Source organism: Macrobrachium rosenbergii, chromosome 7 (genome assembly GCF_040412425.1).
Source record: "Macrobrachium rosenbergii isolate ZJJX-2024 chromosome 7, ASM4041242v1, whole genome shotgun sequence".
Taxonomy (NCBI): domain Eukaryota; kingdom Metazoa; phylum Arthropoda; class Malacostraca; order Decapoda; family Palaemonidae; genus Macrobrachium; species Macrobrachium rosenbergii.
The window spans coordinates 59568858-59593408 of NC_089747.1; the positions used below are offsets into that span (position 1 = coordinate 59568858).

Consider the following 24551-nt stretch of genomic DNA (forward strand, 5'->3'; position numbering starts at 1 on the left):
TAATGGTATGGAGGATTACATGAATACATACATACATATACATATATATATATATATATATATATATATATATACATATATATATATATATATATATATATATATATATATATATATATATATATATATATATATATTGTTACAGACTGGACTTGGTTGATAAGAATTTACACACAAAATTATAATTGATGCTGCCACGAAACCAAGGGAGTCCAGTTTGTAAACAAAAGGGGATTTAATTGAAGACTTACCTCAGAATTTTCCTGGCGTTATAATTTAAGGTGGAAGGTCGCCATATTGGAATTTAGAATTCTTTTGCCAATTTACAGTGATTTATTTATAGAAACTTAGCAAATCAACATTTAGACACAATACACCATCACTGAGAGGCAGATTCAAAATAGGACACAGTAACAATAATGAAATGAATTGGCAACAAGCAAGTGGATAAAAAATGGGGCCAATCTGCAATAATCAGTTCAATGATAATAATCACATTCAGTCTGCCCTGATTACATGAAATAGTAATGCATATGATGGTGTTCCAGGATGGAGGAATACTTCATAAGAACAGTTGGCCACAACGGAAACTTCTCTGAACTACGACCAGGAATTATGGTGGCAGGCGGGGTATGGAAGCATGGAATTGTGATCGCCCCGTGTCTCTCCTGAAAAGAGGTTCTGAGTTAGCCCTGCTCAAACTAAGGGAAATGGAATCTCTCTTAGAAGATCACTCGAGACACGTTCTTAAATACAACACATAATGTAACCTAGGAGGTGCTTTTGATGAAAGCACGTAAATATGATCTGAGAATTGGAGCAGCGTGGGCGTTAACAATGAACACGTAATTATATGCGCCCAAAGTTAACTTACGCTATTACCACTTAACTTAAATAGCTTAAATAGCCCTTAGATTGCACTGGTGGCGGGATAAATGGTTGTTATTTCAGGATCTTTACTCGAATTCAAAGTGCGTAAATGGCAAGGCAGGGGATACAGGCAAGATTCTGACAGAGGGAAGATTGTTTTGTGGAGGAAGAGGTTAAAAGTTTAAAAGAAATGGAAATTAAGGAGTTAAGTACAAGGGACTACTCGCAAATGTATGAACCTTTTATGACTGTTATAGGCGCCTACAACCATTCCAGGTCCCTTGTTTGAGGACAGCCCGGCCAGCGAAGATGGAGGAACCCGCAGCGCATCCGCTGCAGATGAGGTCAGAAGCCAGTCTCTGGCCTGCTTTTGAAAAGCAGGTCGCATTTGGTGTCGGGCGGGGGGGGGGGGCAGCTGTACCTGCAAGCATGTCGAAAGGCCAGCAAGGAGGGTATGGGAAAAGCACACTTATCATTATATGCCTATAGAATAAAAGACTACCTGTTCCCCAGCCCTAAATGCCCTTCTGCCCTTCCCAATCCCTACATGTCTCCCCCATCACGTGATGGGGGGAAAGGGGGTTTTGGTATTGTTCTTCTGGATCGCGCGATGTTGGGGGTAGGTGAGGAGTACCGACGCCAAACTAACGGCTGTTTACTGGTTCAAAATACGCTTGTTTCTCCATCACCCGCTAAATTTCCCAACCCGACAGGCCAAGGAATGCTAAATGATTTCACAATTAAATGATTCCTGGAACGGTAAAAGGAGGGAGGGATGAATATCCTTAACAGGTCCCCCCTTAAAAAAGGCCCTTCACACCCTTTCGGGTGTGAGGGTCTTAGCTAATTCCTCCCGACTGGCCCGTGACCCTACATAAGGTGGATTGTGGTTCTGCACATCTAAAGGAACCATACCTAACTGCTAAGAGGGGTTCTGAATTGGCTATTATACAGGCCTAACCTACCTAAGGATATAGATACTTCTACTAACTGGCTAGGATGACAGGATAAATCTATGCCTAGACAAATGCACACTGTAAACACTTAACCTAACCTAACCTACTATCCCCACGACTCTGGCACTACACGAACTTGCCCTAAAGAATGGCACGCACTGAGTTATGATCAGCACTACGTTTTAAGACTAACACACAACAAATTGAAACTTGCCTAACCTGAAGGGTAATTCACAATGTATGGTTAAGTAATATATCAGTCTGAGTCTAGAGTGGGTTGGAAGGAGGTTAGTTGGAAAAGGGTTAGTATTACAAAGGCCTAAGTGGTTAATGGTTAATGCTACGGGCTCAGAGGTCACACAGGCTACCCTCTCTGGGCAGGTGCCAGGATCACTCTGAGATGGAAGCGGCACTGTGCCAACGGACACGAGTGCCAAGAGCTTATGGTTCTGACTCACGAGGTAAATTTCTTCCGCCCCTTCTTCTTCTTCGGGGGCCTCCAGGGTCTGGCTAGGCCATTCCTAGGGGGCGATGAGGGTACTGACTCTGAAGAACGGCCAGGAGTGCCGTCAAGAGCAGGATCAGGGGCAGCCTCAAGGGCTACGGGCTGGCCTCCTACTTCGGCTGCTGCGACAACCGTTGTGGGAAGGGAACCAGTGTCTGCATCCTGGCCGGACAGTTCCTGGTTGACCAGAAAACGGGATAACGTCCAGGCCTACTAGAGGGTCGTCCTCAGCAGGTGGAAGAGTGTGGGAAGAAGAAACGTCCGGGGTCGGAGGTTCGAACTGTGTGATGATCACAGTGGTGAGATTTGGGGGATCTCCCGTAGGAGGATCCAAGTCATGTTCGGGGCCTGGCACTGGCACTGACTCAGGGCCCGGCTCGGGAAGTGCGCTTGGCAGAGAGCATCCCGCCAAGAAGGAAGGGGCTTGGCACTGACCAGTGCTGGCAAGGGGCACTGGCAGTGAATTAATGTCAGACAAAGCTGAAGGGGGACCCGGGGGATCGAGACCCCTCGGAGTCCATGGCATGAATGTGGACAGCGATTCCTGTCTTAGTGAGAAGATTGGGCCTCTCGGTGCAGTGGAATTGGCCGCTGTGGCTAGCCTACTGGGGCACTTTGCCCATCTTTCAGAGTGACCCCTTACGTTGCAGGGCCTGCAGCAGTAATTTGTTCGCTCCCTTTGGAATGAGGGAGTGATTCTTGGGTGGCTGTCCGGTTGCAAGACCAGCGGACTAGTCCTAGAACGTGGTTGATTAGTATCGGCGGACGGGGGCACAGCTGTCACAGAGGCTGTGTCCCTATCTGAAGATGTGGTGCTGGAGGTGCTGGTGGAAGCAGTCAGGCAACAGAGTGGTGTGGGGGTGGGACATCCCCAGAGGATGTCTCGACCAAGCAGGAACTCCACTCCGTGCCTAATACGCTTGACAACGCCAAGACAATGCACCTTATCGCTCCAAGGGGTAATCACCCTGAGTTCAACTGTGGGGACAGTCAGGGACTGTTCATCCACCCAGGTCACGGTCCACTTGGTGTGCTCCTCTACCGTGGAACTGGCGGGCACCTGGGCCCGATAGATCAGACTGATGTCTGAGCCAGTGTCGGCAGTAGTTGGCAGGTGCACTGGGGGGCTGGAACCATCCAGAGAAGCCACTGAGACGGACTGTGTCCAGACCCTCTCAGGATGAGTTCTCTCCGGTGGCTAAGCTAAGGAGGTGGTGGCACTGATCATGTTCACGTGCCTGGGTGTGACCACATGTTTTGGGCATGCAGGATACCCAGCAGAAGAGTGTCCTGAAGCTCCACAGTCTCGGCAGGGGCCCCGGTGATATGTTGATCTCCCGGCAGTGATGGTATGCTGGGAAACCGGTGTTGAATTAGGCGGAGAGGAGGACTGACGGTTGCTGGTAGGCTGCCGAGAGTTGTTGCCCTGCTGATTGCCATCCTTGTAGCGGCAATCTGCTTCGGCATGGCCATACCTTTTACAGATGGGACACGGAGGTTTGTTAGGCGGGCCGTTCCACGAGTGATTGAGGCCTGAGAGGTGTCTGGTGGCACTATTTTGTGCTGCAAGGTGCCATGGGAAGGACTGTATGTCTCCCAGGCATCAGCTAAGTGGCAGGCTTCCTTGAGGGTGGCTGGCTGCTTATCATTAAGATACACAGGCAGAGGCCCGGGCGCACACTGGAAGAGATCCTCCAGCATGGTCTGGTTGAACAAATCCTCAAAGGTGTCGCACAGCATAGACTCTAGCCAGCGGGTCCCCGCTTGGGCTTTGTGACAAGCCCATTCCGCCCAGGAACAGCCGACATTCTTAGCCATACCCGCTCAGGGGTGATTTCATATGCCTTAGCGATGGCCTCACGGACGGCAGCCATGTCCCCTCGTTGATCTCTGTCCAGGGCTCGGTGAGCAGCCTTAGCCTTCCCGTCTAGGTGCTTGGTAAGCAGTAAGGCCCTCTCAGCCAGGCTGACTTCATAGGTCTCGAAGAGGAATTTGATCTCTTCGAGCCATTGTTCCGGCTCGTCTTCAGTCCACTTTCCCACAAGGTTATTGACTGTTGACAGAGAGGTATTTGTTGCCGATGGGGTGGGGCTAGATGCTTGTTGTGCTGCTAAAGCTTCTGCGCTTTCCTTCTTGGCTCTCTCCCACACGAGCTCCCGGTCTTTGAGGGCTAGTTCATGCTGTCTACGTCTTTCTTCTCTTTCTTCTTCTTGCTGTCTTCTCCGCTCTTCTCTTTCTTCTTCTTCTCTCTGCTGCTCGGCTTCTTGCTGCCTTCTCTGCTCTTCTCTTTCTGCTTCTTGCTGCCTTTGTTCTTCTTCATACTTTCTCTTCTCAGCGATCTGTTCCTTTACAAACCTTTGAAGGGCCTGGCCGGAAAGACAGTCCTCCTTCCCTATATTCCTGAAGTATTGGTGCTCCTCGGTTGACATGTTGCTGATGGGAAGGGGTGCTGAGTGAGGTACGTGTGTGTTCCCGAAGGAAAAGGTTTGTGACGATGAGGAAGTGTCCTTAGACTAGTGGCACTTCAATGAGTGGCACCTTTGAATGAGGTGGCACTGTGGAGGAGTGTGCCTTGCGAGGGTCACACTAGGGAAAAGCGTTCCTGAAGGAAGTCTGAGTTCTTATGGGCGGATACGCTGGTAAATGGAGTGCTCCTGAAGGCTCTATGGTCCTTATGGGTGGATGCACTGTTAATAGGGTGTTCCTGAAGGAGCTGCGGTCCTTATGGGTGGAAACACTGGTTGTTTGGCACCCTGTTTCTTCAATACAGGTGCAATGACGTATAAGAGGTTGCTTTGGTTGGGGGCACTGTGGTGCCGGTGCGCTCCATGGAGCAATGCAAAATGTCAGTGCATGAATTGGCACTGAAGGTGAGGTACTTTGCAAGCAGAAGGTAAGTAGGGAGTAGAAAGGTAAATGAGAGACTCCAACAAAATAAGATACCTTGGTTTTACCTTCAGAACACTGAGCTGAAGGCTGAAGGATTAGACTTATTTTACGTGGCTAAGAACCAATTGGTTACTTAGCAACTGGCAGATTGTGGAATCCGAACCATATTATAGCGAGAAATGAATTTCTATAGGGAGTATTGAAGGCCCATCGAAATGTCTAAAGCTCAACCGACTCGGCCAGAGACTCCAACAGAATGGAAGAGATAGGAAAGGGAAAGGAGAAAGATAAGTGCTTCAGTGATTGGGTGCTTAGCAGTGCCGCAGATTAGTGGCACTGAGAGAAGTGGAACTGGATGTGGCACGAGTGGGTAGCTAGTTATGAGAACTAGTGGGCGCTGCCTGACATGAGGACAGGTGGGCTACGAGGCAGGCACTCAATGTGCAATGGTTTAGCACTTGCAACACGCAAGTCTGAGATAAAATATACCCACTCCCGCACATCAGTTGGAACACGTAACAAGATATAATCTATATGCACTTTATAGTGCACGCTAAATGGTCTGGGTTGAAGCACTTGGAAAGAAAAGTTGGTTTGCTTGAGTAATCCGCTAAGCACAAGCGTGCAGAAATTTCGCACTGGGTATATGATAAAATTTTAAATGGGTTAGAAATTTGAAATTTCAGGTTTTGTTATTAATCTAATTCTTTGTATCTGCCTTTTATAATTTATGAGTTGATCCCCAACTCTAAAGTAAATTACGTTTGTCCCGTGAGAAAAAAAAAAATGCACTAATGCGAGAGGCGAGAGAAGGGGAAGAAAAAAAAGATCTCTCTCTCTCGGTGAGCGATATGAAATGGCACGTATTTGTTATGAAATTATAATCCCTTTATTTTATGCTTAAGCAAAATCAAATTATAGTTGTGAAAGTACGTTAAATTAAATATATCAGGGAATGGCTACTGCTTGCTCTCATAAAAAACTTAGTATGGTACGCAAGGGCGTTTCAAATTGTTTCGTGACGTTTCTCGATTTTCGTTAAGCACACAAGGAGGAGTTTCGTTCCTTGAACGAACATTGTGGGAACGAATATGCGCGGGAAACAGCTGATCGAGGATTCTTGCTCGCCGTGCGACAAAGACGAAATTGGCATTGGACGGATGGCGAAAAAGGAAGACAACAAAACAAACTGCACTTTCTTGCTACATGCGGGTTTTAAAATACGAAATGAATTATTACTCTTTGAATATCAGCACTGTCTTTACTTTACGTTAATACTTTAATATGCAAAAATAAACGCTGGGAACTATTTTCCTTCCAACACTGGGACAGGTTGACGCATGCATGCTTTGAACACAACGCTGGCCGTATAAATGCCAGGTATCGCTATATGGATTCCCGTAAACTAATCGTTATTTCAAAATTTATCACTAACCAAGAAATGTACATTTTCTTTGCCATAACTATTCCGAAATAACCTCCTAGTTACTGGTCCTAGCTCACACATGCAGAATTCCCTAGCTACCACTTCCTAAATCCTAATTTTATTCGTCTACAACCCGACACTTTTCCTACACTCTAGAAATTTTGCAGGGCGAACATTTCGCGCCTTTCTGTGTCTCGCTAATATAAGAACCCTATGCGTTCCCTTGTTATGAACGCTTTTAATGCTACGAGAATTGTTGCGTTTTAAAAAGAAATATTAATATTACCCTTATTTCCTTAATATTAGGACATGCACACACACTGTTTACCAAAAGACGTCGGCTACGATCGCTTCCTGTGCTTTTTCGAAATGAAATGGTTATCGTGAATAAGATAATCGATTTTATATATTCCTGGTTTTTCTAGTCTAGCTTAATAGCGAAGCTAATTTAGCTATTTTGACTATATCCTGGCATTTGGTCGTCACTGTTACAGACTGGACTGGGTTGATAAGAATTTACACACAAAATTATAATTGATGCTGCCACGAAACCAAGGGAGTCCAGTTTGTAAACAAAAGGGGATTTAATTGAAGACTTAACTCAAAATTTTCCTGGAGTTATAATTTTAGGTGGAAGGTCGCCATATTGGAATTTAGAATTCTTTTGCCAATTTACAGTGATTTATTTATAGAAACTTAGCAAATGAACATTTAGACACAATACACCATCACTGAGAGGCAGATTGAAAATAGGACATAGTAACAATAATGAAATGAATTGGCAACAAGCAAGTGGATAAAAATGGGGCCAATCTGCAATAATCAGTTCAATGATAATAATCACATTCAGTCTGCCCTGATTACGTGAAATAGTAATGCATATGATGGTGTTCCAGGATGGAGGAATACTTCATAAGAACAGTTGGCCACAACGGAAACTTCTCTGAACTACGACCAGGAATTGTGGTGGCAGGCGGGGTATGGAAGCATGGAATTGCGATCACCCCGTGTCTCTCCTGAAAAGAGGTTCTGAGTTAGCCCTGCTCAAACTAAGGGAAATGGAATCTCTCTACAGAAGATCACTCGAGACACGTTCTTAAATACAACACATAACGTAGCCTAGGAGGTGCTTTTGATGAAAGCACGTAAATATGATCTGAGAATCGGAGCAGCGTGTGCGTTAACAATGAACACGTAATTATACGCGCCCAAAGTTAACTTACGCTATTACCACTTAACTTAAATAACTTAAATAGCCCTTAGATTGCAATGGTGGAGGGATAAATGATTGTTATTTCGGGATCTTTACTCGAATTCAAAGTGCGTAAATGGCAAGGCAGGGGATACAGGCAAGATTCTGACAGAGGGAAGATTGTTTCGTGGAGGAAGAGGTTAAAAGTTTAAAAGAAATGGAAATTAAGGAGTTAAGTACAAGGGACTACTCGCAAACGTACGAACCTTTTATGACTGTTATAGGCGCCTACAACCATTCCAGGTCCATTGTTTGAGGACAGCCCAGCCAGCGAAGATGGAGGAACCCGCAGCGCGTCCGCTGCAGATGAGGTCAGATGCCAGTCTCTGCCCTGCTTTTGAAAAGCAGGTCGCATTCGGCGTCGGGCAGGGGGGGTGGGGGGGGAAGCTGTACCTGCAAGCATGTTGAAAGGCCAGCAAGGAGGGTATGGGAAAAGCACACTTATCATTATATGCCTATAGAATAAAAGACTACCTGTTCCCCAGCCCTAAATGCCCTTCTGCCCTTCCCAATCCCTACATGTCTCCCCCATCGCATGATGGGGGGAAAGGGGATTTTGGTATTGTTCTTCTGGATTGCGCGATGTTGGGGGTAGGTGAGGAGTACCAACGCCTAACTAACGGCTGTTTACTGGTTCAAAATACGCTTGTTTCTCCGTCATCTGCTAAATTTCCCAACCCGACAGGCCAAGGAATGCTAAATGATTTCACAATTAAATGATTCCTGGAACGGTAAAAGGAGGAAGGGATGAATATCAATATATATATATATATATATATATATATATATATATATATATATATATATATATATATATATATATATATATATATATATATATATATATATATATATATATATATATATATATATATATATATATATATATATATATATATATATATATATATATATATATATATATATATATATATATATATATATATATATATATATATATATATATATATATATATATATATATATATATATATATATATATATATATATATATATATATATATATATATATATATATATATATATATATATATATATATATATATATATATATATATATATATACATATATATATATATATATATATATATATATATATATATATATATATATATATATATATACAGTACATACATATATATATATATATATATATATATATATATATATATATATATATATATATATATATACATACATATATATATATATATATATATATATATATATATATATATATATATATATATATATATATATGTGTGTGTGTGTGTGTGTGTGTGTGTGTGTGTGTGTGTGTATTTTTCCATGTTTGTGAATTATTAAATAATTTTCATGTTTTCATCTTCAGAATCCTTTTAAAGGTCATTCTACTCTTGTAGTTTGTTATGGACGTACCTAATGTATAAAATCTCAGCACATATAAAACTCAAAGGCAATCTAAACTTCACATCACACAAATCGAAAACTTTAGTTTTGGGAAACTTTTTTTCCTCCAGGCACGCATCTATTTAACGAGTGACCATATTTTGTTTACCCATCCCATGGCCTCCAACCAAAAGAAATAATTTTTGTTTACCTTTGCTGAAGATGGCCATTCACCAATGGAAATATGTCTTGTTTACCATGCGATTTCAGGACAAACAATCTCTTTTTGTATAAAAAAAATTGAAAGGCTAAAGAAGACCTGGGATGCAAAACGTTCGACTGATCCTTAGATCCCCATAAGACTATTTATGACTATTTTCTTCTGATGGTTTTAAATTTTACTAAACTTTTCGCTTCTGTTAGACTGGTATATCATTCTACACGGCGAGTATTCACTAACTGCCCAGTAAATTCAATAAAATAACCGGGTATTTTTCAATTTAAAACATCTGATTTTGTATGCGATGTCGGTAAAGAAAATATTATGGAGAGAATCATAAACTCGTTTTTTAATTCACTGGCTTAGAGCTACTTATGGTAAATAATGAGGATTAGTGTTATAGAAGGCTCTATACTGTAACATCAATAACCCCAAGAAAAGTGTATATTATCTCTTAATAGCTTTACATTCAAGACAGCATTACTGCACGGGATATGACAAAAGTATAATATGACAAACATATATATATATATATATATATATATATATATATATATATATATATATATATATATATATATATATATATATATATATATATATATATATATATATATATATATATATATATATATATATATATACCTCTCCTAGAGGTCTTTAAGTCTGCTTTCCACGTGAAAAATTCGTTCTGTGTTTTAGCGTTACATAAGACACTAAGTTCGTTTGGCTTAGGGGAAGTTTTCTAATCTACCATTCTTCTCTAAATGTGGGAATCAATTATTTTATAAAGATTAATCTAAGAAACGGCGTGACTTCTAAGTTATAGTTTCTAATAACTGCAGTTGCGATATTAACGTACAACTGAGAGAGAGAGAGAGAGAGAGAGAGAGAGAGAGAGAGATGAACGGTTTTTAGTCGTATATTTGCAGTTGTAATAGGACTCAATACTGCTTCAATATCTGTTTTTTCCCATCATTTTAAGTACAAAGAAACTACCAGCCACTCAAAAGGATGTTATTGGCATCCATGAATCCTCCAAGAACATTTTTCCACTGATAATGCAAATATAGAAGCTCTTACTATCTTTCTAGGGGAAAGAAATATCGTAACACTTTTTCTAGCCAAGTTACGTTCGACTCTCGGATCCGAGCTAATCAAAAGCACTATGGAACTGACAACAGAAAACTCTCAGCAATATCAAGTTCGGGAAACGATCACCAGGGATGTTTTGCCATCCAATATCCAGGTAAATATTATGTTTACGGACTGTGAAATTACACAAGAAGTGAGCAGAGCTATACCTCTTTAAAGGAAAACACACACACACGCTTTTCCCCTTTGTAAAGGAAAGAGCACAGAAATAAAACTTCAAAAGGCAAAAGCTTCTGCTCTTTGAAAAGAGGAGAGACAACAATAAAACTTTGGAACTTACACAAAAAATTCTGCTTTTTGAAAACGGAAATTGGGAAGAAAAATTTAAGTGTATAATGATTTGTGAATGTGAAATGCTTTATTATTAACTAAATTCACGTATCAGATAGCTTCCGAAACCATATATATTTTAATATAAGATAAAGGTTAAAATTTATAAAGAATAAGCGTTATGAAACAGAATATGATTAGTGCTTTCCAAAGTAATATCACGCTTAGCAACCATGCAAAATAACGAAACCATATTTCTAATGAAAACGTTTCGGCAGTGCAGAAATTTGGAGCTATGAAACGTAGATATACGAAAGACAGAAATGAGAAAATCAGAAGTCCTTTACAATATTAGTGAAAGGAGAGTGCAGATATGAAGTCTTACGACCAAGGAGGAGACGAAGACCTAGAAATTGCTGGAGAGACGGGATGAGAGATATGCTGACAAGGAATGGCTTTAATATCTAGACACACGAAACTGCATGTAATATAGAAGTGAGTTGCGCATTCGTTTGTTTTTGTGTGTGTGTGTGTGTGTATATATATATATATATATATATATATATATATATATATATATATATATATATATATATATATATATATATATATATATATATATATATACATATATATATATATATATATATATATATATATATATATATATATATATATATATATATATATATATATATATATATATATATATATATGTTTGAAATTAGAGCCCCCACCCCCTTCTACAGCATAAACTAAAATTGATATGGACAAAAACAAAAGTAATTCAGAACAGGTATTTATTTAAGTTTCTCTCTGAGTATTTAATATTTCGTGTGGCCTCCATCTGCCTGTACCACAGCCTGCATTCTTGAGGGGTATGATTTCAGCAAATTGCAAAAGAGCTGAGACTCAAACTCCATTTCCCTGAGCACTTCGGTCACCTCTCTTCGCAGGTCGTCGAGGCTTGGTATACCATCATAGTTCACTGTGCGCACTTCAACACGATCCTTTAAGATACTACCAATGTTTTCACACACATTAAGGTCAGGGGAGCTACCTGGAAATTCAATTGATGAGAAGAAATCGATACCACTGTTTCGAAGCAGCTGTGTTTGAAGAGCCTTGAAACATGGTGCCTTATCATGCAAAAATGTGACTTCAACATATAACACATTTTCAGGATCTTTGAGGAAAGGAAATACTCCACCAGTAAGCACAGTTTCTCTGAAGTATTTGCCATTCCATGATTGTCCTTTTTCTTTGATGGTCCACATTAACCATTTGGCTGTGAAACAGAAAAATTCCCAAACATTCAGGAAATCTCACAACTTGGCGATAGCGCATGTCATCGCTGTTATCATCCAACTTTGCAGCCCAAATGATTTCATTTTTTAATTTGGCTTCCTGACTGTGTAAATGAAGAATTCATCTGAAGTGGCAACATGGAGAAAGTCAGCTTCATCCCAATTTTTAAGAAGTGAACCACAAAACCATGCACAGTCTTCTCTCTGTTGCTGAGTGATGTCGGGCTTGCTGATAACATGAAATGACTTGATACCAGATTTTTTCAACTCACGATATACAGCACTATAACTTCTCTTCTTTCCCCTTTTTGTTTCTAGTTCAAGCGCCAATTTACGTAAAGACTTTCCTGGTTTACCCACTGCCTCAGCTATGATGTCTTTTGACTCCTGAGAAAGGACTTCAGGCCTTCCAAGATTCTCACTCTTTTTGCTATGACAGTCATATGGATTTCTGTTCCAGTTTCTTTTAACAAAGGATTCATCTCTTTTAATGTATTTAGCAATCCAGGAACATGAAATGAAGGATGCGCCAGCATCCCTGGCCTCTCTGAAGGTTATAGCCAGGATTCGGTCAATCCATCTGATTTCCTGAGTCGTTAGCCATGACTGTATCTAACTCCGTCACTCAGTCTGAAAATACAAGAAATGTACAGAGAACCTCATAACTTTCCATTTGTTCTGTGGAGGTGGGGGGCTCTAATTTCGAAACACCCAGTATATATATACTGTATGTATATACTCGTATATATGTATATGTATATATGCGCGCACACGTGTGTGTGTGTGTGTGGTTTATGTATAAGACGCGAGGCAAAGACAATTTACCTTGGCAAAATTTATATTTACTTCTATGTTATTTCAGGGCATTTAATTAATGTTTACGCTTTAAGAACCCCATGAATATTCTGATTCAATTTCCAATCACACGATGATGGCGTCTGTTTCAACACTGGCATTGAACCACACTTCACTGATAAACTTGGTTTCAATCAGAGTCACTACCAATGAATTATGGGAATTTGAATCGATGCTGGTTCTCTTAGTTTTAGTTCCAATAATTATATCTCATTCGTTGTCACTGATGGAGCGAGCATTAATGACTACTTGGTCACGTACCTTTATATTTGCCAACATTTCTGTCAATTCCTGTTCTTAATTAGAAGTTTTATATATATATATATATATATATATATATATATATATATATATATATATATATATATATATATATATACATATATATATACATATATATATACATATATATATATATATATATATATATATATATATATATATATATATATATATATATATATATATATATATATATATAATGTGTGTGTATTTGTTTCAATGGTACTCGTTTCTTTAAATTTGTTCTCTTATACAATCTCTTTTTCACAAAGTTGTCTTTTTTTTTATTAAAATATATACTCCTCTTGACAAACTTTGACGCCATTCTTACTTTCTCTTCGCCCCCCACCCCCCAGCAATCTCTCATCCTCAAAGACACCCCTTTTAAGAAAGAAGTCGCCCTATCGGTTCAGAACATTCCAGTTCTTTTCGTCATTCTCCGTCATTTTTTGTCCTCACTTCAGTGAAACGTCGACAGATACTTCTTGGGCATTACATTTTGCTCTGATTGTTCACCTGGTATTGATAATAAGAAAGACATTTTTCTGCCAGAATCATTAGAACTTTGGGCAAGATTTGACCTTTTTCATCTTGAGATTTAAAGAAAGAAAAAGTAAGATCCTCCTATTTATGTTTATCACCTTTTCTTGTGACTTGTCTCTCTTTCTCTATAAGCTGATTTCCCTTTGGGTGTATAGCCTTTTGACTCTGCCCGTAATGGTTTTCACTTGAAGATTTAAAGAAAGAAAGGAAACAAAGAAAGAAAGAAAGGTAAACAGCGTATCCCCTTTGTCAACGCTCCCTGATCCCCTTTTGTTCTTGGACCTTTATTGGTTTCCGTCATCCTGAAAGCAGCCGTTGGAGAGACGGTAAGATCTAAGTTGAATACCCACGGAAGCTACACATAACACAATCGGGGTTTTAGAGAGTCTCGTCTTTGATGCCTGGAATTTTATGACTCTTCTATTGCGGTCATGCAGGTGAACGGGATGTTTCAGAATCGCCATACTTTTATTGTCAGATGTTGTTAAAAGGTTTGACATTAAAGTTGTTATTGTTGTTTGCATTTCTATATGTGGACCAATGTTTTTAGAGGTATTAGGTTATAATTACGTTGCCACATTTTTTACATCATTTCTCCCTTTTCAGGACTTACTTTGCCTTATCACTGAGGTACTTGACTGTTAATTTCCAGGCTTCGGATTTTAGGTAACGATTTGTATTTAATACTCAGTACTACGATAGATTTCTTTCAAAATCATAGGGGATGATTTCCAGTACGACCAAATACTTCATATACAGGTATTTTGTGTCGGTTATTTTAATATATTCATATTACTTCCATATTGAAATTGTTTTCGTTTGAAAGAAAGAATTACTCATAAAACCCTACGTGAGTCCTTATATAAAATGGTGCAAGGCAGACATTAATAAAAGATCAATTCTGAAATAAATATGCAACCATAATCTCGACAACTGAACCAACATTGACAAAGAATGAATTCATTGATCCGCTGTATTATATTTTTCAAAAGAAACAAATCGGATAATTCGAATGAATGGCAGAACAAATGATAAACTTTGTTATGTGTTTTCGACCTGAAATATGTACACAACTACAATAACTGTTTGAAGGTTCAGTAAATCTACTGAGCTATAAAGGTAATGTTCTGCATGATACTGACCGGGGTTGAAAAGGGAACATTCTCTCTCGCGCTCTCTCTTTTGTGTAATACATACCAGTAAATGTCTATAGTCCAGACTTTTAGACCAACATGTTCTATAAGGTCTCTATGGAAATTCTATAATTCTTGTATTTTCATCACCTTTTAAAGTTGATTGTTAGCAGATATTGCTAATAATAGCATATATACCAATGGTAGTATTTGTGATAATGTTGCAATCCTTATCATTCACAAGAAAAGTGGATATATTGAATGCAATATTCTAGTTATTTCATATCAAATGCTATATCATTTCCGATACCTATAATACGAATACACACATTCACACACACACGGCGCGCGCAATCTTTAGATATATCTAGACCCATCTTGTTTACTCTTCCGCAAGGTTACATTCAACTGCATTCTTATGTGTGCATGTATGTATGCACATGCTACTACAATTTACAAATGATGCTATCTTTCACTTGAAATTAGACTTAACCAAATTTCATAAACGAACGAAGACATCAGTGAAGAGAGCTTTGACATTTGCTTAAACTACAGAGTTCAGCTGTTGCAAAGCTAAGTAAAAACATTTCTTTCAGGGAGCACAAATACACCGATACAGTGTACACATACATACGTATTCATCTTTTTACTCAGACTTTAAGTTATCTCACCATAAAACAAAATAAATTCTATAAACTTGGATGTATTATAGGAATCTTTATTTTCATGAAGGTATAAAACATAATTAAAATTCAGAGCACTGTCTGTGCAAGGAATAAGTCAACAGACATTTCCTCTGCTCTTATCTGAGAACTACACCATGAAATATAATGAAATAAACTTTTCCCCTCTATTCTCCGCAGTGTGGAAACAACTAAGACCATAGTGAAACCCTAATCCTCCTCGAGAATGTATGCATGAACTTTGCGTGGCAGGTTCATGCAATCTATTTCGCAGTCATACAGTGTAAGCATAAATTATTTCCTGAGCTGGGATTGGAATTAATTTTTGTTACGTTTTATTTATGTCTTTGAAGTTCCTAAGCAAAAGGATTTACGACACTTGCGAACATGTGGATTTAAACTCCGCATTCCAAATGCAGCGTACGCGGATAAATAGAACATTGTCTCATAAAAACAAACATTATATAAATAAATATATATATATATATATATATATATATATATATATATATATATATATATTATATATATATATACAATGTGTGTGTTTCTTTGTGTGTTTCCAGTTAGATTTAAAGTAACATTGCATGGCTTAAAAAAATATTCGAAAATACATCAGAATAAAACATAATCGTAACATACTTAATTTGCATAAAAATCCATTTGCTTTTTGATGTGAGAAAAAAATTACAAAAACCCTATTTTTTCCATCATCGAGACATGCGAGGAACCTCTATATGAAACGATGTCATAACTCACTTTAAAAAAAAAAATCGCTGAGTAACCATCGATGGAATTGCTGTCCCATGGAGGACGACTTCATCAGTCGCTTTCAATAACGATTCAACAACAGAAAATAAATTGGGGGAAATTTAGTCCATTTACATATAATGGGAAGCTCGATTTTCGACGATGCCGTGATTGAAACATTTCACCTTTATTGCGTGAAGCTGCCTTCATTGCCAACTGAGAGGGTTAACTAAAAACTCAAATAATGCTAATCATATAAAATATGGATCGGAATTTTCCATATATATGGATTTTCGCACAGTTATTCTTGACGGGGAAATTACAGGATTTCAATATTTTCGGAGTCGAATCCACATACTGTCTCTCAGGAACAGACAGTGGTAAATACGCATAGCGCAAATACACTCACGCATATATATATATATATATATATATATATATATATATATATATATATATATATATATATATATATATATATATATATATATATATATATATATATATATATATATATATATATATATATATATATATATATATATATGTGTGTGTGTGTGTGTGTGTGTGTGTGTGTGTGTGTAACTGAATCACGAACATATGGAACGTGATGAATGTACAAGCAAAGCAAAATCCACGAAGGAAAGGGAATTCTCTTTCCTCCGTGGATTTTGTCTTTATATGTGTACACACACACACACACACACACACACACACACACACACACACACATATATATATATATATATATATATATATATATATATATGTAAACACAATATATCTATAGTGTACTTGCCTTATAATGTCTGTTTATATATATATATATATATATATATATATATATAATATATATATATATATATATATATATACTTATAACACTGTTTATATATATATATATATATATATATATATATATATATATATATATATATATGTATGTATATACTATGTATGTATGTATATATATACATACATATATACATAATATATACACAGTATATATATATATATATATATATATATATATATATATATATATATATATATATATATATATATATATATATATATATATATATACAAACATATATACATTATAAGGCAAATACACACACAGATATATTATGTGTGTGCAATATATATATATATATATATATATATTATATATGTATATATATATATATATATATATATATATATATATATATATATATATATATATATATATATATATATGCTCTGAATACTATCATATACAATTCAGGCGTGCTCATGAAATGTACCCTCGATATATAACCAAAGTATTTGATTTCACAACATCTCTAGTCGTTAATTTAAATTTCATAGCTCATTTTTCATTTATGCTCATGGTACCAGGTGTAAAGAGACATAGATATGATATAGCACAGAGGTCCGATAGATCTTTTCTTGAACAAAGTTGCAAGTGAGAGGTAAAATTTTAACATTACGAGCAAAACTCTCATTGGATATTGCAATATCTTAATCTTTAGGAATGCAAACCTCGCTGAAAAAGGTAAACTGGCGTAGCGAAGTATGAACCAATCGAAATATTAACCCCTTCCCTTATTCTTGTCATAAATTACAAGAGTGCAAAGGCTTGGAACAATGCTTCTAAGACCAACAGTAAATACGGAAGCAAAAACGCTTAAGACTCCGCAGCGATGTAGCGTTCATACTCACGGGAAAGGATCTTCCCACAGTCGATGCCTTCCTCTGACCGAGCTTGGCTCCACAGACAAAATGCTGAGGAGATACTCTCCCCTGGGATGGAGTGAATCTCGTTCTCAAGCCTTCACTTGAATTTCCGATGGTTGTGAGAGTAACATCTGAAGGGGATATTTAGTGCAAGAATTGCAGTGCCATTGTAATTTTTTTTTATATTTCATGTGAACGATTCTTTTTTTTGCCTAAAACTTTTAAAATGATCAAAATATTTTTCCCAGAACTTTTAATAGATAAGTTTTAATACATTCATTTTCTACTTATAAAGCAGAGATGCTACATTCATTTATAAGCATTAGCCAGCTTATTTCAGTTCAAAATTTTTTCACGATATCTGAATAACCTGAAGTCCGCCCCAGTAAAATAATAGGTAAATAAATAATGAAATAAATAATAAATAAGATTATATTCCATCATGCTACCATGACCGCAAAGAAATGCGCAGACTTTCAGGAGAGCCCTTGTGAACCTGGCTATAACCTCGGGTGTCAGGACACCGAGATGAGTAATGCAAGAGGAATTTTCACAGGATTTTTCCGCCGGGCGCATTTCATCATGGGGACAGATACAAACAAGGAAGTCACTTCCCATCATTTCCTCTTTTTTTTTTTTAAACAAACATAAATTTTCTAGAAATGGTGTACTGTACACCATCTTTCTACCAGCTGATAACAGTTCCTTTTATCATATATATATATATATATATATATATATATATATATATATATATATATACATATATATATATACCACCTGATAACAGTTCCTTTTATCATATATATATATATATATATATATATATATATATATATATATATATATATATATATATATATATATATATATGTATGTATGTATGATGTATGTATATGTATATATGTATATATATATCGAGTATATATATATATATATATATATATATATATATATATATATATATATATATATATATATATATATATATATATATATATATATATATATATATATATATATATATATATATATATATCAACTGTCACAGTAGTTGGCGGTTAGTAATGTCCAAGAACTCGGAATACAAAAAAACCCAGACTTTGGCCCTCTATAACTTTTGGAAATATTCAATCGATTGGGATGAAACTCTGCCTTTAATGGTTTCGCCCTAAGGTTCCTAATTGTGCCAAATTTCATCAAAATCCGTTCAGCCGTCCAGGAGATCCAGGTATCGATTTTTGGCATTCAGGGGATGTGGTAGGTAGTGGGCGGGGCGGGGGTGGGTGAGGGTCCTAACATATCTGTGGAGCAATAACGGTAAAAGATACAGCCGTGAAACTTAGTTTTTCTGAAAGCTCGTATTCTGGAGGGGTGCCTTTCGGGGCTTGTTTTTAGAAATAATGAATTTTAAAGTTACAGAGGGCCATTCAAAATAGCCCCAAAGTTCAAATATCCTGATGGTCAGGTACAGACTGCTCACAAAATCTGAAGAGAAGTCGTTTTCTTAACGTGTGTGAATAGTGAGTAAGAGGCTGGCTGACTTACTCTCAATTATCTATCTATATAATACTAAAACTCTGGTATACTTTTGTTTGTTTGTTTGTGTATTTACACACTAGAGCACACGGTCAAGTGTTAATTTAGCTGTGTCCTCCCCCTCCCCTTGCCTCTTCCATCCTGCTCCCTCTCCGTCTTCTATCCCCTTCCCCCTCCCATCCAACTTCCCTCCCCTCCCCTTCCCTCCCCTTCCCCCTCTATGCCCTCACATTTTAGTTGTAACAAAGATCAAACTCCTAGCAAACTGAGTAATACTAAACCTGATACTAGAAAACTACACACAGTTTGCAGCAGCAGCCTGCATAGTGTTGCGAGCAAAAAACAGCTAGGTTAAGTAAAAGAGAGTGCAGAGGATGTTTTCGTTGTAGTATATTGTATATAACAAACATAATGAAGTCATTTTACGTGTGTGGAAAATCAACTTGTCCTGGATGAAAGGAAATGCTACTGTCCTTATTTACAATATGCACCCAGTAATATATATATATATATATATATATATATATATATATATATATATATATATTTATATATATATATATATATATATATATATATATATATATATATATGGGACATTATGTTATATTTATATCGATTATACCCCTGCACTAATGTGATGAAACGGTGATTTGAGGAAGCGGAGAAGGGGCTGTGCTTGTAATCTGCATTTGTTTTTTAATTCTAATACTAATAATGTTTGATATTATTTATATAGTATTTAATTCTGAAAACTGAAGGACCTCTAAAAGAGTATTTAGGTCTGGATAGGCGAAGCTACAGAGGAAGGTGCGATTATAAAATCATAGATAATAAATCTAAATTACGTGACTATATTGGGGTAAAAGCACCGTTGACCTGGCGTCCATGTGTGCCATTATATAAGAGATCATCCACATTTTTTTGTATATATTGAATCAAATTCATGTTCATTTGCTTACACGCACACACACAGGAAACCAAGAGCTACATAACGCAGTTTGGTAATTCATTCGTTGCCATCACTGAATACGAGCTAATGCCCTTGAAAATATCTCTCTCTCTCTCTCTCTCTCTCTAATCGAACCTTCATCCCATTGTTCACTCAACATGAACAAAAGAAATATTTTCTCTACCAACGACGCTGTGTTAAAGGCCTTTTTAGTCTCTCCAAGTATTTAATATTATTCCCATATAAAAATGAGAACTTATTTTCCTATTCAATAGAGGGGCAGTAATGAGATCTGCTTTAAACGTTGGTTAAGGTTACTGACAGAGAAAGAGTAATATTAAGGCAAATGACAGTTTAGATAATTTTTGTTTCTATAGACTAGAAAATTGTAACCAACATTCAGAATCTCCTGGATGAACTCATATATATGTACGTGTCAGATTTACCACTTTTCACTTTCACACTTCAAATAATGGACGTAGAATACATGCGACATCGCTTTGTTCTCCTGAATTATTCTTTCGAACGCGTACGTCAGGAAAAAAATATTCCAAAATAGCTTCCTGTCTATCTCCTGCAATGGAAGCGAAAAGGAATTCTGTAAAAAAGATAGATGACACTTAGGTTGTCTTTCACGTCTATTCCAGTTCTGATGACAGCGGAAGAGATATTTAGTTGGGATAGCTATCAGTAAACTTGATCATAAACAGGTAACCGACAGTTATGGATTTCTTATAGTTTGCCTGACATAGCGAGACAGATTTTTTATTATCCCCAAAGGGTGATGAGGGCTTTTAATGTGTTCTTGAAGAATAATCCAGTAATAATTCACTACAATCCAGTTATAGGCATAGCATATAACATGATTATTAGAGAAAATGAATCCTGTAAAAACGGGATTCCCTCAAAACACTCACTGTACAGGTTCAGAAAAGCTGATCTTTAAACTATAATTTATTCTTCCGACTTTATTCATGTGCATTGTACATTTATGTAGGATTCTAACATTTTGTTGCACTTTGAAAATAAAGATTATTTTACCTTTTACTCTCAGTTTTTTTCAATTATTCGTAACATATCAGAACGACTTTGACAAACACTGGTTGCAAAAGAATGCAAAGCCGAGGATATCGTGTGTCATTGTTCTTCTTTGAAATAACTCTTGGTTGTTCACTGATGGGAGTCATAGGTTAATAAACAGCAATAAGCAAATCTTTGCATCCTCCTTGCTGATAATGATAAAACCATTACACACTGTAGACCTTTGTAGTGACATGCGTATCCAAAAAGTAAAGAGGGCATTGCAGGTATTATAATTATATATATATATATATATATATATATATATATATATATATATATATATATATATATATATATATATATATATATATATATATATATATGGATAATGGATATGGTTTCTTTCAATTCCTTTACGTCAGTAAATTTGTATTACATATGAATCTCTTGGTGTTTTCTTATAACCTACAAGTGTTCACGCTCAAAAAATTTTGCATTTTTGTACTTATCTCGTTAAAAACAACTACAGTGAAACACATTTTAGCCGTCATTACATAGCCCAATAGGATTCAGGAAGCGAGTTTCGGTGGCTATGAAACTCCTGCCTGATAAGGAAACTTTTTTCATTACTTCTCTTGATAAGGGATTTCGCTCTTCCGCCTTTGTTAAGTTTCCATTATATCTCCTTCAGCAGCTGATACCTTTAAGGTGTTGTTGGAAGTTTCTCAAATGAAACTCTTTATTTTTTATTTGTGCGGTTTGTTAATCATAAAAAAATTGAACAGCTAATACTTTGATGCATCACAGTCGAAAGGGAAGTTTTCCAGTGTAGCCACTTCAAACGGCACATTTAGACAGGCTGCTCCTATATGTAAGCAAAATTTCACGACGGGCAGAAGCCATCTCTTCACAAACCATATTTTTAAACCCTCTTTCTCCAGTAAGCTTTCATTCAGCCCTGAAATTTAGATGTTTCTGGTCTTTTATTTATTTTATCTCCAGAGAGAGAGAGAGAGAGAGAGAGAGAGAGAGAGAGAGAGAGAGAGAGAGAAATTCAAAAATTTCCACACCAGAGCAAAATTTTTCTGCTGAGGAGAATTGTAATGGCAGCCTAGAGCTTTTCGTTCCTAACAAAACTTTCTCGGATTAACGACCCTAACTTGCCGCCCCCCCACCTCCTAAACCTTTTCTTTATAGCACCCCCGCCACATCTCTCATATAACAGCCTTCGTTTGTAACAAAGCTGAACTTTTGTTGCAGTGGCAAGACTGGGCTTTGGAATATAAGTCACTTCTTTGTGCCCTTTGTAATTTCCTAACTTTTAAAAGGTCTCCCGAAGGTATTTCACTGGTAATTATATAAACTGATGTTTTGAATGATAATTAACATTCAGTAGTTGCGTCATTTCAGTCAATGGACATTGGTCAGGGTATTCAACTACAACAACTATGTTGTTTTTTTCAATCCAATAAATTATCGGGTAATAAAAGAACTGAAACGTATACTCACCTGACTATCTGATGTTTTTTATTCACTATTTTATTCGCGTGCTTTCTTTTTCTTTAAAGAATAATGATGGTAGAAATATACTTTTAGCATCTGTAAAGATAAAAGTTTTTATGACCGAAACTTCTCTATCAAGCTAAATGGATGTCGGTGACTGAACTGTCATCTGAGCCATGATTTCCGTTCTATAATGCAACAAAATTCTACTTCCGTTGAAGAAAATTTGTCTATAACTCATTATTGTTTGTGGACAATATTATCTACAACATTTAATTCCGTCATATTCTAAGATACATTCCCCATTATTCCACCATCAAGAATTCGATTCTCTTACTTAGCCAAAATTCGTATATTTTATTATTATTATTATTATTATTATTATTATTATTATTATTATTATTATTATTATTATTATTATTATTATTATTATTATTATTTAATTCTTTATCTCACAAAGACACATTTCTCAGTTATGCCACCATCAAGAATTCGACCTTCTTAATTAGCCAAAACTTCTTCTTCTTCTTTTAACGTGCTTTTATTCCCATTTTTGTATGGGGTAAGCACGATGCCTTCTTTTGAAGGACTTTTTGATTTGGCTTTGGGGTAGACCTGTGGTCTCGATCGGCTGCCCTGCCTGACATCGCTTAGACCCCGGTACGTATGTTTCATGTATCATACCCGACCCAACGCCCTTTCTTCCCAGCAGCGAGAAGTTATTGCGCGGGTATGGCGAGAGTTCGAGACGTGTGAGATGTTTGTTATGTTTTTAGAAGGTGTTGTAGTGGCTTTGTTTTGTGTGTGTATTTAGTCTGTAACATCCATTTGCTTTTAAGCAAACCTATCCGTTGATTACATAGATAATCCCGGGATGTCTACACGGATAGCAAAGTGTCTGCCTCTCTTGATCAGTCGGCTGCGGGTTTGAACCCGCGCCACAGACCTCTACGAAGTCCGAAGCTGCTGCTGTAACCGACTGAGCCATCGAGGCTCTCTTAATTAACCAAAACTCGTACATCTTTATATATATATATATATATATATATATATATATATATATATATATATATATATATATATATATATATATATATATATATATATATATATATATATATATATATATATATATATATATATATATATATATATATATATATATATATATATATATATATATATATATATATATATATATTGCCTATCTCAGTCATTCTATTTGACTGGGTGGACTTTATAGCGTGGGGTTCTGGGTTGCATCCTGCCTCCTTAGGGGTCCATCACTTTTCTCACTATGTGCGCTGTTTCTAGTAGCACACTCTT

The 24551-nt window shown here is 36.8% G+C and overlaps 1 long non-coding RNA gene across 1 annotated transcript in view; it reads right to left on the reverse strand.

Annotated features, from left to right (window-relative positions):
• LOC136840542 (uncharacterized) overlaps positions 1-24208 on the reverse strand; it is a 467347-nt gene extending 443139 nt beyond the window's left edge. The window contains exon 1 of the long non-coding RNA XR_010853646.1: positions 23841-24208. This is a non-coding gene — a long non-coding RNA (uncharacterized lncRNA). The remainder of the gene's footprint in view (positions 1-23840) is intronic.
• Positions 24209-24551: the final 343 nt, after the last annotated feature.